Source organism: Pezoporus wallicus, unplaced genomic scaffold (genome assembly GCF_028554395.1).
Source record: "Pezoporus wallicus isolate ANWC-B61680 ecotype Strahan unplaced genomic scaffold, APGP_CSIRO_Pwel_v1 contig_6972, whole genome shotgun sequence".
NCBI classification, from domain to species: Eukaryota; Metazoa; Chordata; class Aves; order Psittaciformes; family Psittacidae; genus Pezoporus; species Pezoporus wallicus.
Genome location: NW_026639643.1, coordinates 1 through 14,381, shown reverse-complemented (window position 1 = coordinate 14,381; position 14,381 = coordinate 1).

Below are 14,381 nucleotides of genomic sequence, written 5' to 3'. Positions count from 1 at the left end.
AATTATCCATTTATGTTTTAGGCGGAAACAGAGAAAAACTTGGCCTGTTTATCAAGAACTGAAGTCTGTCATTGTACAAACATTTCTTTTAAATTGGGAGATGATACAGGATATATTCTTTCAGATTCAGTCTTATGTAAATCATGGCTTTACAATCTCTTAGGAGTTGTATCATATTAATCTACATTGACAGTGTTCAGCAGAGTCTAGAAAGTTGTTTGATTTTACACTTCGAAACTGACAATTCTTGATTTCCTGTAATATTTTGGATCACAGACAAAACTGGTTTTCAGTAACTACTATTAGCTGGACAGTGACAGGTGAAATGCAGAATTGTTGTGGTTGGGTGATATGATCAACATTCATCACAAGCTAATAACAATGATTTTGAACAACTTAATTGGAGATCATACAACTCTGTGCAGTGTGAAATAAGGTGTGTGAATGATTGCAAAGATTTTGACTGGTCCTTGTGCTGATAGCCAGCAGGAGATTTTAATATTTTGAAGTCACACCACATGCACAATCTGCTTCTGTGTGTACCTTGGCTCAGTTTTAAGCTGCAAGGGTTTGATATCTGATGTCACCTCAAGGGAAAAATAATAAGCAGATGGACTAATGACATTTTTTAATCTCTGTACTCTTGATTTACCTAGGCTTTGACTGGTGCAATAGTCAGTTTAAGACAACTGTAGAAAGGCACAAGCCTTCTACAACACCAACATATAAAAATGCATAAGGGAATCAGAAATGGAATGTGGAAAAAAAAAAAAAGAAAGTATTATTCAACTGCTCTATGCCTGCCTTCTAATCCTCTGTGCAAAATTTAACTGTTGTTGCAAAATAGGTTTGGAAAAGCATACAGATATAAGAAAAAAAATGGCAGAGTAATCACAGTTTTAAAATGTGCATTGTAAAAGCATACAGCTAAGATTTTGATTCATTTTTATAGCTTCAAGAAATGCAGTCAGTTTTCTGGATCAGTGGACTTATTTATTCTGGGAGTGAAGAGATAGCAGTACCAGCAGTCCCCTACTTCAGGGTTTTGCTGGATAAATTCTTTCATAGAATATTCCACAGAAAACAACCTGAGTCAATGTGAATTCTGTAGCCCTTGATCGCAGTCCCCAGAATTGGTCTTTTGTCCATTTTGATACTGGACAATTCTTGGATTTAGGTGTTTCATGGTGATGAGTATCTATCTATTTCAGTGGGGAATTTCAGGACAAAAAAAAGACTCATAATTTACAGTTCATCAGTTGGGTGAGTCTGACCAATAGGTTATGCAATTAATATGAAATACAGGATATATTCAACGTTTTGATCTGCTGTTGGTTTGGGGTTTGTTTGTTGGTTTGTTTTTTTTTTTTAAACCAGTTGCTTCAGGCTATAGCAAATCTGTCATGCTAAAAGAAAGAGAAAAATGTGAGGAATTAGGAACTGTTGTGGTAAACGTCTGGCTTTGGATTAGGGAACCATAGAAGGAATTAAAATAACTTGTATTCTATCATGCTGAGGCATTTAGAACTGGTCACTGAACAAAAAAAAGACCTAATGGAAGTGCTTTGCCCTACTGTGGCTGCTCAACAATTAGTAAATGGTAAAGGAAATAGTCTGAGTTGAAAAATAGGACAGGTAAAAGATCACTAGAACTTTCACCTGGATTGTGAAGGGAAAACAAAAAAAAGGTAAGGAATGCTTACATTTGAAATCTAAGGAATGAATGAGGAGGAAGACAATCAGAAGGTCCCTGATTTCTGACTGTATCTGCTTGTGTGTCACTTACTATGCTTCGTAGTTTTTAATTAACTCAAGCTAATTGTTAAATAACTTCATCGTGATAACAAACTATGATGCCTGACTGAGAATGGGGCCTTACACACAAGGATAAAATGCATGAAGGATGCATTAAAAAAACCCCATGGAGATAGGTAAGAGACTGTGAGTGATGCAGGAGCCAAGCATATAATGCCAGGAAAGAACAGACATCTGATGAAAGTCCAGATTGAAATTAGAATGGAATGTGTGGAATACACAACTGAAGATACAGAATTAACACATTAACGTATAACACAGCCAACGTTTGCCTGGACACTCTATTCAGGGAGGGCCATAAATAGGCTTAAGGAGGGTCAACAGTGCATCATTACAGGCATGAAGGACAAAAAAAAGATGATAGGAATATGTTTAGAGACACAAGGGTTCAAATTTGAATAGAGATCTGTTCATACTCTGGTAACCAGGACAATTACCAGCATGCTAACTAAAATACAAAATTGACCCCACTACTTTGCAGACCTTAGAAGTGATTTCAATCTGCATACATCAGAAAACAGTTGTGCCAATCTGTCCTGGTTTCAGCTGTAACAGTTTTTTTTTTTCTCCTTCCTAGAAGCTGGTGTCTGAGAACAATGCTGATATCACCAGTGTTTTAGTTGTTGCTAAGTAGTGCTTACCCTGATCAAGGACTTCTCATGCTCTGCCAGTGAGGAGGGGCATGGGAAGCCGAGAGGAAGCAGAGACAGGACACCTGACCCAAACTAGCAAAGAGGTATTCCATACCACAGCACGTCATGCCCAGTATATAAACTGGGGTGGGTTACCTGGAAGGCCCAGGTCGTTGCTTGGGTTGGGCTGAGTATCAGTCAGTGGGTGGTGAGCAATTGTATTGGGCATCACTGCTATTTTGTTGGGTTTTTTTCCCTTCCCTTTTTAGTTTTACATTCTCTCCCCTTGCTATTTTGCTTATTGTTATTAGTGGCAGTAGTAATGGTTTTGGATTATACTTTAGTTATTCGACTGTTTTTATCTCTACATTCTTTTTATTCTCCTCCCATCCTGCCCAGGGCAGGGGGTGCGAGGGGATGGGATGAGCGAGTGGCTGCATGGTTCTGAGTTACCAGCTAGGCTTAAACCATGACACTGTTCTATCACTGATCCCAGTTAGTCTATCGGTACAGTAATATATAAAATTCTCTAGAGTAATGGGGCATTCAGGCTGACCTTCTCGCTCTTCCAGAGAGTCATACTATATCAAAGCCTGACACTGGGACAGGCAGGGAATTGCTGGAAAGCTGCCGTGTAGTTCCAATCTATTTCATGTACACCAGGTTAGGAGGCTAAACTCTGAAGTTGGGACAAGATGCTGACAGAGCTTGATACTCTGCAGTTTTCAGAAAAAGTCTTTTCATCTTCTGCCTCTGTCATTACAAACCTTTTTGGTTTGATTTTTATTCATTAAAAATCCTAGAAATTGAGATAGAGTTAAGAAGGAAAGTTGCACAGGACTCTACTGTAGCATGTTATGGGATAATTTACATTTGACTTGCCATGAACAGACTGAAAGGTCAGACAGGTGGAGTGATTTGTTTTTAAAAGTCTGATTTGCTGAAATATATTTCTTCTGTTAGAAAAGCCACAGATAAACCAATTACACTAACTCTAGAGAAGATGACTTCTTACTGCTTGACACAAAGACCAGAAGTGTATTATGATAGACAAGGCTGCCTTATGTCTGAGGTTTGCTCAAGAACAAGTGATGCCAGGTGCTATACACCTCTGAAGTACTGATGAATGAACAAAACCCTTCCTAGAACAAGGGGTCTAAAGGTCTCCTTTTAAGCAAGGATGTTTTTTTTTTCATTGGGATGCACAGTACAGTACAGTGAAATAAAGGCATTTTGGAGTTTTGTAGCTGAATGGTATTCCCTTTAAATGAGACCCTGGCAGTTAGATGGCTTTGATTGCTGCCAGCTGTCAATACCTCTGAGGCAAACAGAGATATTTCTGTGATGGAAGATGAACAAGAAGCCTGCTGATCAAACACATCACAAGTTTTGTCAGAGGATTACTGAGTTAAATAAAATAGATGTGTGTTTACACTCTTCTAGTCATAAACAAGCTGTCTGTGAGTTTCCTTTTTTTTCCCCTTTTCCTACAAAAAGCATTCCATACCCCAGTATGTTAATTATTTTTTGTAGCCTCTGTTCTTGCATTTCTGGTATACATATCCATAGATGGAGATGAAAGGAGCTAAACCAGCCATTTAGAAGTGTCTGTCTACTGCCCTTGGGTTAGTACCATTTAAACAGACAACAAGAGTAAAAATTATTTACTAGTTGCAGTGACTTGTTATAGTAATAGATACTCACAACTTGAAATACGCAGTTAATTCATGGCTCTAATACCTGCTGTGCAGTACAAGTCAGGCATTGGTGTTCCACACAGTTAGTTACCTACTATCAGCTTCTACGGGCATAATTTAGAAACGCACACTAAATTATGCCTAATTTTGAAATATGTAATCCATATGTTTTATGAGTCCTGTTTCTTCTCATTACACCTGCTTAATCTCAGTGTTCAGCAGAAAATTAGCCGAAACCCGTAAAAGAGGAAGTGAACACTAGCAATGCATTTTTGAAAGTATAAAAAAAAAGTATTTTAAAGTTTAAATCTGTCTTTATACCTCTGCATTACCAAGTGTTTGAGAAAAAGAGTTTCTGTTGAGTTGGCATGTTTAAAGCCTTCAGTGCTAGCCAAGTGACACATTTTAAAGGTCCATGGAGCTAGTTAAGTGTTGGGTGTAGGTAAGTTATCTTAATAGAGATACCTAATGGAAAGACATGTCCAACCTTAACAATCTTAATAAAGAAACAAAGAGTATCTGATTATCATATATGGTGAGGGAATTTAAAGTTTCTGTATATTTTATTCCTCGAATAAAAAATACTTTTCTATTTCTTCTTGATAAAGGGCTAGATTTAATGGAAATTAGCCTAAATCAATATAAGAACATACCTGAGTGTTGTATGAACATCAAGGTTTCCAAAGTCTGCAAAAAATTCTTTATAAAACTGCTGTGCCTTCCAGGGCACCAACCACTGCAGAGAATTTTCTGAGTTTCCTAAAAGCTTCAAGAAGCTTTTCATGACAGGCAATCATTACGTAGCAGACTCAGAAGGAAGTCCAGTAGCATTATACATCTTATTTGTCAATTGTCTTTCCACTTGGAGATGCATACTGCCTAATTTGGGAGGCTGATCACCAAAGCCCCCTATGTTCTCGTGAGGCAGTCCTTAAATCTCTTTCAAGGGATAGAGAAATCCTAGAGAATTCACAAACTGAAAAACAAAGACCAGACTGAACAGTCAGTCAACAGCAATCATATGAGAAGGAAACCAGAGAAGGGTTAAGAGCCATGGGTGATACTGTATCTCCTGTTCTTCAGAGGCTGATAGTCTGTGTGTCTTTTTCAGTGATCCTAACTTAGACTTAACTATGTGCACAGACCAAGGCAACAGTTCTTAGGCAAGAGTTCTTAGAAGGTTTTGTTTTCTTAGTTATTCTGGTGTGAAGGATACAAATACATTACTGGAATGCGATTTAGGACCCACGTTCAGTATTTGCTCAGATACAAATGCATGGTGACTATGAAAAACAAGTGGAGGCTGTGAAAACCAGTCATTAAAGCTGTGTTTATACTTCTCTAGTGTGGTTCATTTTAATATCATTGCCAGCCTTCTAGATAAGGAAACAACTAAAATGTGCTGTGGCTGTCTTCCCCAAATGTGCATTCCTTTTCTGTGAATGTCCAATGATAGCTGAGAGGTTGGTATGTGCAGTGTCTAGCCCTGATAGAGAGCCAGCCTATGCCTGAATAAGGGGAAACCTCTACTGCTGATGTGGCCAAAGAAGTGCCTTTAAGAAGTAACAACACATAACATAGATTTCTTTCTGAACATTATGTAGGTTAGTTTTCTTTTATCTCTATGACAGCCTGCTAATGTGGGCACCTGATTCAGGCTGGGTAAAAGCAATTCCCTCCTTCCCTTTTGTGCTTTGAACCTCTTAGGTGAGATAGATATATTTTTCAATCTTCCCTATTCTTTCCTTTTACTTTGAAGGCAGCTTTCATTCAGTATCTTCATCAAGGTATTCTGGAGGGTTTCTTTAGGCCTTTTGACTTGAATGCCTGACCACCTCAAAACTTGAGTGTGCTGATCTTTAGAACAGCCCTGTGAAGTGGGCAGGCCCACCACCATCTCAGAGAAAAAGGAACTGAGGACTAAAGTAGTTCAAATGACTTCTCAGCAGCCACACACTCAGTATGCGATTGAACAAAAGCTCCAGTCCTAGATGCTGTACCTGCCTCAAACAGTGTGTATGGGAGGTGTGCATGTGGGTTCACTGGCATACTCCAAGCTGGACCAGCTGGGGAGCCAGAGGCAATGGATCTGGGCAGGGGTGTCAGGCAGGTGGAGGGTCTGTGCTGGTATCAGAGGGGATCCACAAGTGTGGGGTGCTGTGAGACAAATTTTTGTAAAAAGGTGTCATGTTGGCCAACTTCTAATCCTCTGGGACCTGCTCACTAGACCAGGACTGCTGGCAGATAATGGAGGGTGGCTTGGCAAGCTCCTCTGCCAGCAACTTCAACACTCTTGCGTGTAACCCATTCGGCCCCATAGACTTGTATACGTCTGAGCAGGAGGTCTCTAACCATTTCTTCCTGAATTATGGGGACTTCAATCAGCTCCCCATCTCTGCCATTCAACTCAGGGAACTAAGTACCCTGAGAATGGCTTGTGTGACAGTTAAATCTGAGGCAAAGGCAGCATTAAATATCTCAGCCTTTTCTCATCCTCAGTCACTAGGTTTCCCCTGGTATCCATCAGAGGATAGAGTTCTCCTTGGCCCTCCTTTTATCGCTAATATATTTGTAAAAGTACTTTTTATTATTTTTCATGCCAGTGGTCAGGTTTAGTTCCATCTGTGCCTTTCTAACTTGCTCCCTACATAACCTAGCAACATCTTTTACTTTTCATGGGGTGACTGTCCCTTCTTCCACAGGTGATAAATGTTCTTTTTTTTTTTTTTATTTCATGAGTTCAAGCAATATCTTTCTGTTCAGCCATGTTTGATTTTCAGTACATAGGGACTACCTGCTCATGTACCTTAAAGACTTAATTCTTGAAGAGTGTCCAGCCTTCCTGGACACCCTTATCCTTCAGTAATGTTTCCCAAGGAGTTCTGCCAACCAGCATCCTGAACAAGCCAAAGTCAGCCCTCCAGAAGTCTAAGGTGGAGGTTTTGCTGACCTTCTTCCTGACTTCTCCAAGGACTGAAAATTCAATCATTTCTTGATCGCTTTGCCCAAGATAGCCTCCAACCCACACCTCCTTCTCTGTGAACAGCAGATCTAGCCAGGCATCACCCTAGTTGGCTAGCTAACCAGGTGGGTTAGGAAGTTATCTTCCACACCCTCCAAGGACCTCCTGGATCATTTCCTCTCTGCTGTGTTGTCCTTCCAGCAGACATCTGGTAGGTTGAAGTCCCCCCTGAGAACAAGGGCAAGCGATCATGAAACTTCTCCCAGTTGTTTGAAGATCACTTCATCTGCAGCTTCATCCTGGCTGGGTGGTCTATAACAGACTCCTAGCAGGATATATGTTTGGTTGGCTTTCCCCCTGATCTTCACCCACAAATATTCAGCCTTCTCACTCACAACATCGAGTTCAAGGCAGTCAATGCACTCCCTGACATGCAACACAGCCCCACTACCTCTTTTTCCCTACCTGTCCCTTCTGAAGAGCCTGTAGACATTCATTGCAGCACTCCAATCATTGCCATTCCACCACATTTCTGTGATGGTGATTATGTCATGATTTCCCTGCTGCACAATGGCTTCCGGCTCCTCCTGCTTGTTGCCCAGGCTGCGAGCATTGTCATAAATGCACTGAAGTTGCCCTGTAGATCTGAACTCCAAAGGCAGCACACTACCCTGCAGCTCATTTCTAGTGAGCCTGGTGCTGTCCCCTTCCTCCTTGAAACCTAGTTTGAAGCCCTGTCTATGAGGCCTGTTAGCTCCTCGGCTAGACTCCTTTTCCCACTTTGGGACAGGCGTACCCCATCTGCCACCAGCAGGCCTGATGCCGTATAGACTGAGCCATGGTCAAAAACCCCAAAACTCTGACACCTACACCAGTCAGGGAGCCAGGAATTAATTACTGAGATTTTTCTGATGTAACCATTGACACTGATTGTGACTGGCAGGAGGGACAAGAACACTACTTGGGCTCCTGGGCCCTGAACCAGTTGCCCCAAGGCCCTGAAGTTCTTAGAATCATAGAATCAGAGAATCTTCTTGAGTCCCCTCAGGCTTGAAGAGATTTCCTCCTTGCCCACCTGGAAGGCTAATAAAGGATAGTAGTCACAGGGCCATACCAGACGAGCGAGTTTCCTGGTGAAGTCCCTTACCCTGGCCCCAGGGAGGCAGCAGACTCCACTGTGTGTCTGGTCAGATCGACATATGGGGCCCTCTGTTCCCCATGTGGGTGCTGCTGGAGGCAGCTCTTTGTCTGTGGCCATCGGTGTGGCCAGCCATGTCAGTGTCCTCTGTGTGACTGGCCATGTGTGTGTCTCCATGTCTCTGTGATATGTACTCAGCTTTGCTGCTGGCTGAACCTGCCAACAGGAAAGCATCAGCCGCATCTCTCAGCCTGGGCAGAGACCCTGGGTCCCTGGGCACTGGCTTGGGCTTCAGCTGCCAGGCAGAAGGAATCTACAGGCCTGGAGCTGCTGGAGATGGTGGTTGCTTAGAACAGTTCTTAACATTTTCCTTTTGTATCACTGTGTTACCTGGGTACTTCCCAAACCTGAAAAATTTGGTTTCTCATGCTGTCTTTCAAAGTTACGAAAGCATTATGCTTATGGAGACAGAAACCAAAGAGATTAAGAGCAATATTTTCAGTGACCAGTCCTTTTTAGCTCCCCCACTTATAAAAAAAATGTCCAGCTTAAATTTTAAAAAAGTGAGGGATGAAAAATCATTTGACATTTTTGAAAATTTGGCTTCTGACATGGTTAATATCACACAGCAGATGTACCGTGCCACAGAGGCCACAGCTCACTGCCTGAGGTGAGCTAAATGAGCAGAAACCACAAGGAGAGATTATACTCAGAAACAGTTTATTACAAGCAAGCTGAAGGGCACTGGCTGTGAATAAGCTAGAGAAATTTATGCATCGCTTTTAACTCCTGAAGCTGCCAAAAGAGGCATTTCAGCCTTCCCCAGATGAGTTTTCCTGCTGCTGTGCTCACACAAACAGTTGTGCTGGACAAAGGGAGGTGATGGCAGAGGGGCAAGAAAAATAAATATTCCATTTTTAACTTGGAACAGTTTCTCTGCCTAGTTTACCACCTGGAAGCACAAGCTTTTGCATTGGCACAAGTGAGGAGTTCATATAAGGATGGGAATTGAATCGCAGAGCAAGGGAATAGGAATGGCTCTCTTTATTCAGCTGGTCTATGCTGCATAAAAATGACTGCAGAATTACAGCATTGTAATTGCTCTATGGAGAAGTGGGAAAATGGATTCCCTTAGAGTTCCTAGCATAATTCAGGTTGGAAAAGACCTCTGAATGTTTCCTAGTCCCAAGTCCTGATAAGATCAGAGCTTGCTTCAGCAGTAGTTGATCAAGGCCTTCCTCATTTGGGTGTTGATGTTTCCATGGTGGAAATGACACAACCCCTTTGGACAGCCTGTTCCAATTCTTAACCCCTCTTTGGAAATACTTTTGTTCCTTATGTCCAATTGGAGTTCATTTTGACAACATCTCTTGTCTTGGTGAGCCCTGACCCGATCACTGTATTTCAAATGCAGCTTCCATAATGCTGAATAAAGGGAAATAATCAACTCTCTTGACCTGCTGGCTAAGCTTTTGCTAATGCAGCTCGGTATGTGGTTAACCTTTGTCAAAACAGGGTACACTGCTGACTTGTGTTGAACTTAAGGGCCATCAAGACAGCTTCCTTGCTGCTTGTTTTCAGAAACATTGTTTTCTAGCCCTACCTGTACTGTTGCATGGAGTTTTTCCTCTTACCTTGCAGATCACTAGCATGTGATTGTGTGAGGTGAAATAGGAAAATGATTCAGAAAACTCTGGAAAAAGCCCATGTTGAAAACCATTTCCTAAGCGGTGTCTTAGCCTTTTTGGGTCTTCAGAAATCTGCAGTTTGTGCTTTCCATACTTCTCCCTCATTTTACTGAGGTTAACTTTCCCACTGTTGCTTTCTACCCATCCATCAAAAACATCTAGCAAAAAATTTAAAAATTCAGAATATAGATGATAAAGGAAAAGGATAAGAATGCAGAAACGTGATACTTAGTTTTGCAATTATTAGGACTGTGGCACAGATACAGGTTGTATAAACAATCAAAACAGAGACTATGAAACTAACATAAGTTACTAACATTAAAATAGTGTTGCCATGTCAGATAAAGCTCTTGTAAAAGTACATTTTGTTCCCTTTGTAATGATTTTGCTTTTGAAATTACACTGCATGAAACTGTTAATCGTTACAAGTGTGACTATCCCTAACTGTGTTCAAATGCCTTCTTTTACTTCACTTTATTTCTTATCAGGAATAGCACTCCAAACAGTTGTCTCAGTATTCATATCAAAGCAGACAAAATTCAGACCTCTAAAGGATTGAATTGCCTCATGCATTTTTGCTCATCACAGAGAACAAAACCCATACTTTCAAGTACACTAAGTGATTTGTAGTGCCTTGCCCTTGCAAGGAAATTTTTCTATTCTAACATTCTGCTTTGCTCACTCTGTCCTCCATTGTTAAAATTGAATTCATAAAACAGTTCTCTATATTTTGTCTCACAAATGGAACATTCTTCAGGAACAGAACAAGAATGTGTGCACAGAAATCACTGAAGAGTCACCTCCATTGGAAAAAACCCTCTTACTTTCAATAGTGTTAAAAGTAGATGTAATAAATGATGACAATATATGACAAAGATACCTTTATTGTTTGCTCACCTTAAAAATATCAAGTGTCACCAAGCAAAATAGTTTGGGAATAATTTATTTATTACTATTGTTCTTCCACAATAAAGATAGAGACACACCTAATTAAGGTGTCATTTTATGGGGGAAGAAAAGTGTCATAAGGTTCAAGTGAAGGTTAGATTCATTAGAATCTGCTCTATATCCTATAATACAGTAGCTCTGAGAAAAAGATCTAATGTGTCCCTTTTTTCAAGTTCTTGCAGCATGCTAAGTTTATTTTGCTATTGTATCCATTTCAAACATGCTAAGAGACTACTTTGTCATTATATCCATCCCAAACAACAGCAGATTATTAGACTTGTATTTGACAGGGTGAGATTAAGCCACACCAAGTTGAGAAGTGGTGACAGTTAGAAAAGTTCTTGTGGTTTGAGTTATTTGTCTGTGAAGATCTCCCATACATTTTGCTCCTTTTTTTTTCTTTGCAGTTATATAGAATAATATGTGAAAAATAATACATGCAACCTTTTTCAGAGTATGGCCAGCTTTATGAATAATTCATTTCCTTCTTGTATGACTTCATTATGTCATGTATAACTAGCACTTTGTACTGTCAGACTGAAAAGCTACAAAAAATGTTTAACCTTGCAGTATAAATTCATAACTTGTAATTTGAAAAGTGACATGATACTGCACAAGCCCTAGCACTCTCAAATGTGCTTTCTGAGATACCTTATTTAAGATAAAAAATACCAGACTTCAAGCTGGTTTTTTCTACTCATTGAAGTCTGTTTTTTACAGAAACAAATCATACATTCAATAATCTTCATTGGCCTAAAAGCTCTCATACAGGAATTACTGTCAACTTTTGGTCTTAATTGTCCAGAATAGCTAAAACCATAGCTAAATATTTCATCAGTTATGTCAGATAACACAGCATAATATTACACCCAACTTCTAAGTGAGGACTCTGTGGCACTACTCAGAAACTAATGAATATTGTTCCCTAATTGCCTAAAGAGCCAGTCAACCACACAGCTGTGAGTTTTCTATGGTTTGAAGTCCAGAGAGAGATGTGGCTCATCTGGTACCTGCACAATTGGTTAGTTGGTTGTTCCAGTGGGAAGAATATAAAGGTTTCATTCAAGACTGTATTTGCAACTACAACTGTTTCGTTGTGTTCCTGGAGAAAATGTTCCCAGAAGGACAGTAAATTGCATATAAGTTTAGCTTTGGATGTCCTCCTGCAGAAAAAGGAAAGAAAGAAAGCCAGCTTTCCTCTTCTTGCATCTCACAAACTATGGAAAATGAGTTGCAAGGTCCTACCTATTATTAGGACCTATTAGGGTATTATTACCTTTAATAATAGTGTAATCCACACATAGTGATGAAATACCCCTAAGCACTTAGTTTTAGACACTGTACCTTATATTTCCCTTTAGAAGTGTTTTGAAGCCCACACTTTTCTCCATTGAATATAGAAGTAACATACTTTAGTGTTGCTTCATTATGACTTTAGGTTGTGACAGATGCAAATCTCATACTTAGTTAGGGTTTGTTTTTTTCACTGTGTGAAATACTGTTTTCTAAAATCACTATCCATGGTTACTAACAGTTACTCGTCAGCAGTATTTAGAAGAAGCTGCATTCGGGGTCAACAATTTCATTACCTTGTCATAAATTCATTTAAGAGCTGTGTGTACAGATTGTCACTGGCTTGCCAATTTGCCCAGTAAGGAACAGAATCAGTATTAATCGGTAAGTCTTACCGCTCTACTGCCCTTCAGTCTCAATGCTCCAAGGAGACTTAAAACTTCTGAGTTTTAATTGCTTCATTTTTCCATCACAATCTGGAGGTGAGAAGAATCACAGGGATTGATATGGATTTCTTTTTGGGGTAAATAAGCTTTGCTTTGCATTTTAAACTGTTGAATATTTTAGTTTTTCTTTCAAATAATATTTTTCCTTTCAAGCACGCCATTACGTATATATCTCATGTATGCAGAGAAAAGATCACTATGCAGAAATGGAACGTGAATGACATTTTGCTATCATGTATCATCATGGTTTTAAAAAAAATGCTTGCTTAGTTTTCTCTCGTCACAAACTATGATTGAAGAGCAAGGCAACCTCATGACAACTAACAATTACAGGCAAAACATCTCAGAAATAGTCTTTAAAGGATGAAGCCTCAGGCAAGTTCTGTTGCCTGTAATACCAGAAGAAAAATTAATACAAAGTGAGTCTTCAAATGAACGGAAACTAATTTGATACTTGGCAGTAGCTAACGAAAAACTTCTTTCTTCTCTAACTTTTCATTTCATTTTGTTTTTCCTCTTTGTGCAGAGAGATTTTGTAGCTTTTCATACCTCTAAATCAAATCTTTAAGGCAGAAGTGGCTAGATAAGGCAAATGATTCATTGAGCTGGACTTCGCGGGTGAAAAGTGTCTGTTAAAATTGCATATAAAGAATGCAGATAGGAAATTCATATTCACCTATTCCCCACAAAAGCCTGGCGTGTGAGATTATGTGGGGATGCAGATTTGTTCACTAAATTCCATTTTTACAGTTTTTGAACCAGGAATAATGCAACTATTGCTCTTCTGTGCAGGTCACTGTAAAACTGCTGGTGCAGAAGCTCCTCCTCTGGCCTGCTGTCACCTTTTCATGACAAAAAAGTTGCTAAAGACATCAGTTCTAAACCCAAAGAGGACAAATAGATGACTCTGCCATCCTCCCTTTGTGGAGGGACTAGCACAACACTTTGTTAGAACACCTGACCTTACAATGTCATTGCAACAAATTAATTCTAGCCTGTAGGTAGCTTATTTGTGTAGAAGTTTGCAGAAATTGGATGATTTATCAATCTTGTCCTTCATTTGCAATTGTAACTAGAGTATTGAGTAGGCAAGTTCTATTTTCATCATACAAATTGACTATCTGGTGCAGAATTATTCAAATACTAATCCTAATTTGCACCCAGCGCAATACTATTAAAGTCAAGGGGTAAAGCAGACTTTCTGATCTTACACAACAATTGACCCATTTATTTTTCATTGTGTTCTGTTTGATGCCTAATTTATTAGCTAGTAAGGACTGTATATGGTGTGCAATTGTATTCCCACAGATGAAGAAAATTTAAGGCCCTTTTCTGAGATATTAGGCATTTGAGTACTGTGATCTCCATTGCCTAGGCATGGTTGTCACCGATTAATCTTCTTCCCAAGTTTTAAAGCAGTGATAGCTGCATGTGGTCAATACAGATCTTACAGCCTCCTTCCCTTTACTGTGTTGCTGGAAGGATTTCTGGCATTAAGGATATAACTGCATAAAGAGTTTGGAATTGACTAGTGGTTTTTTTTTTCAGAAAATGTAACTTGTTATGGAATCTTCTTTTCTATAACCTTGGTTATGCTCCCCCGGAGATTATTTCTAATCTTTAACAATACCTGTATTCATTATTTACTTTAAATGTTTTCAGGCAAGCACCTTTGTGTTTTTTTTCAGGTCTCAGGATATCTTGGGAGTAACACTTGGAAATTTAGCTCTTTAGAATTCCTTAATTTCTCCACAGACTAATA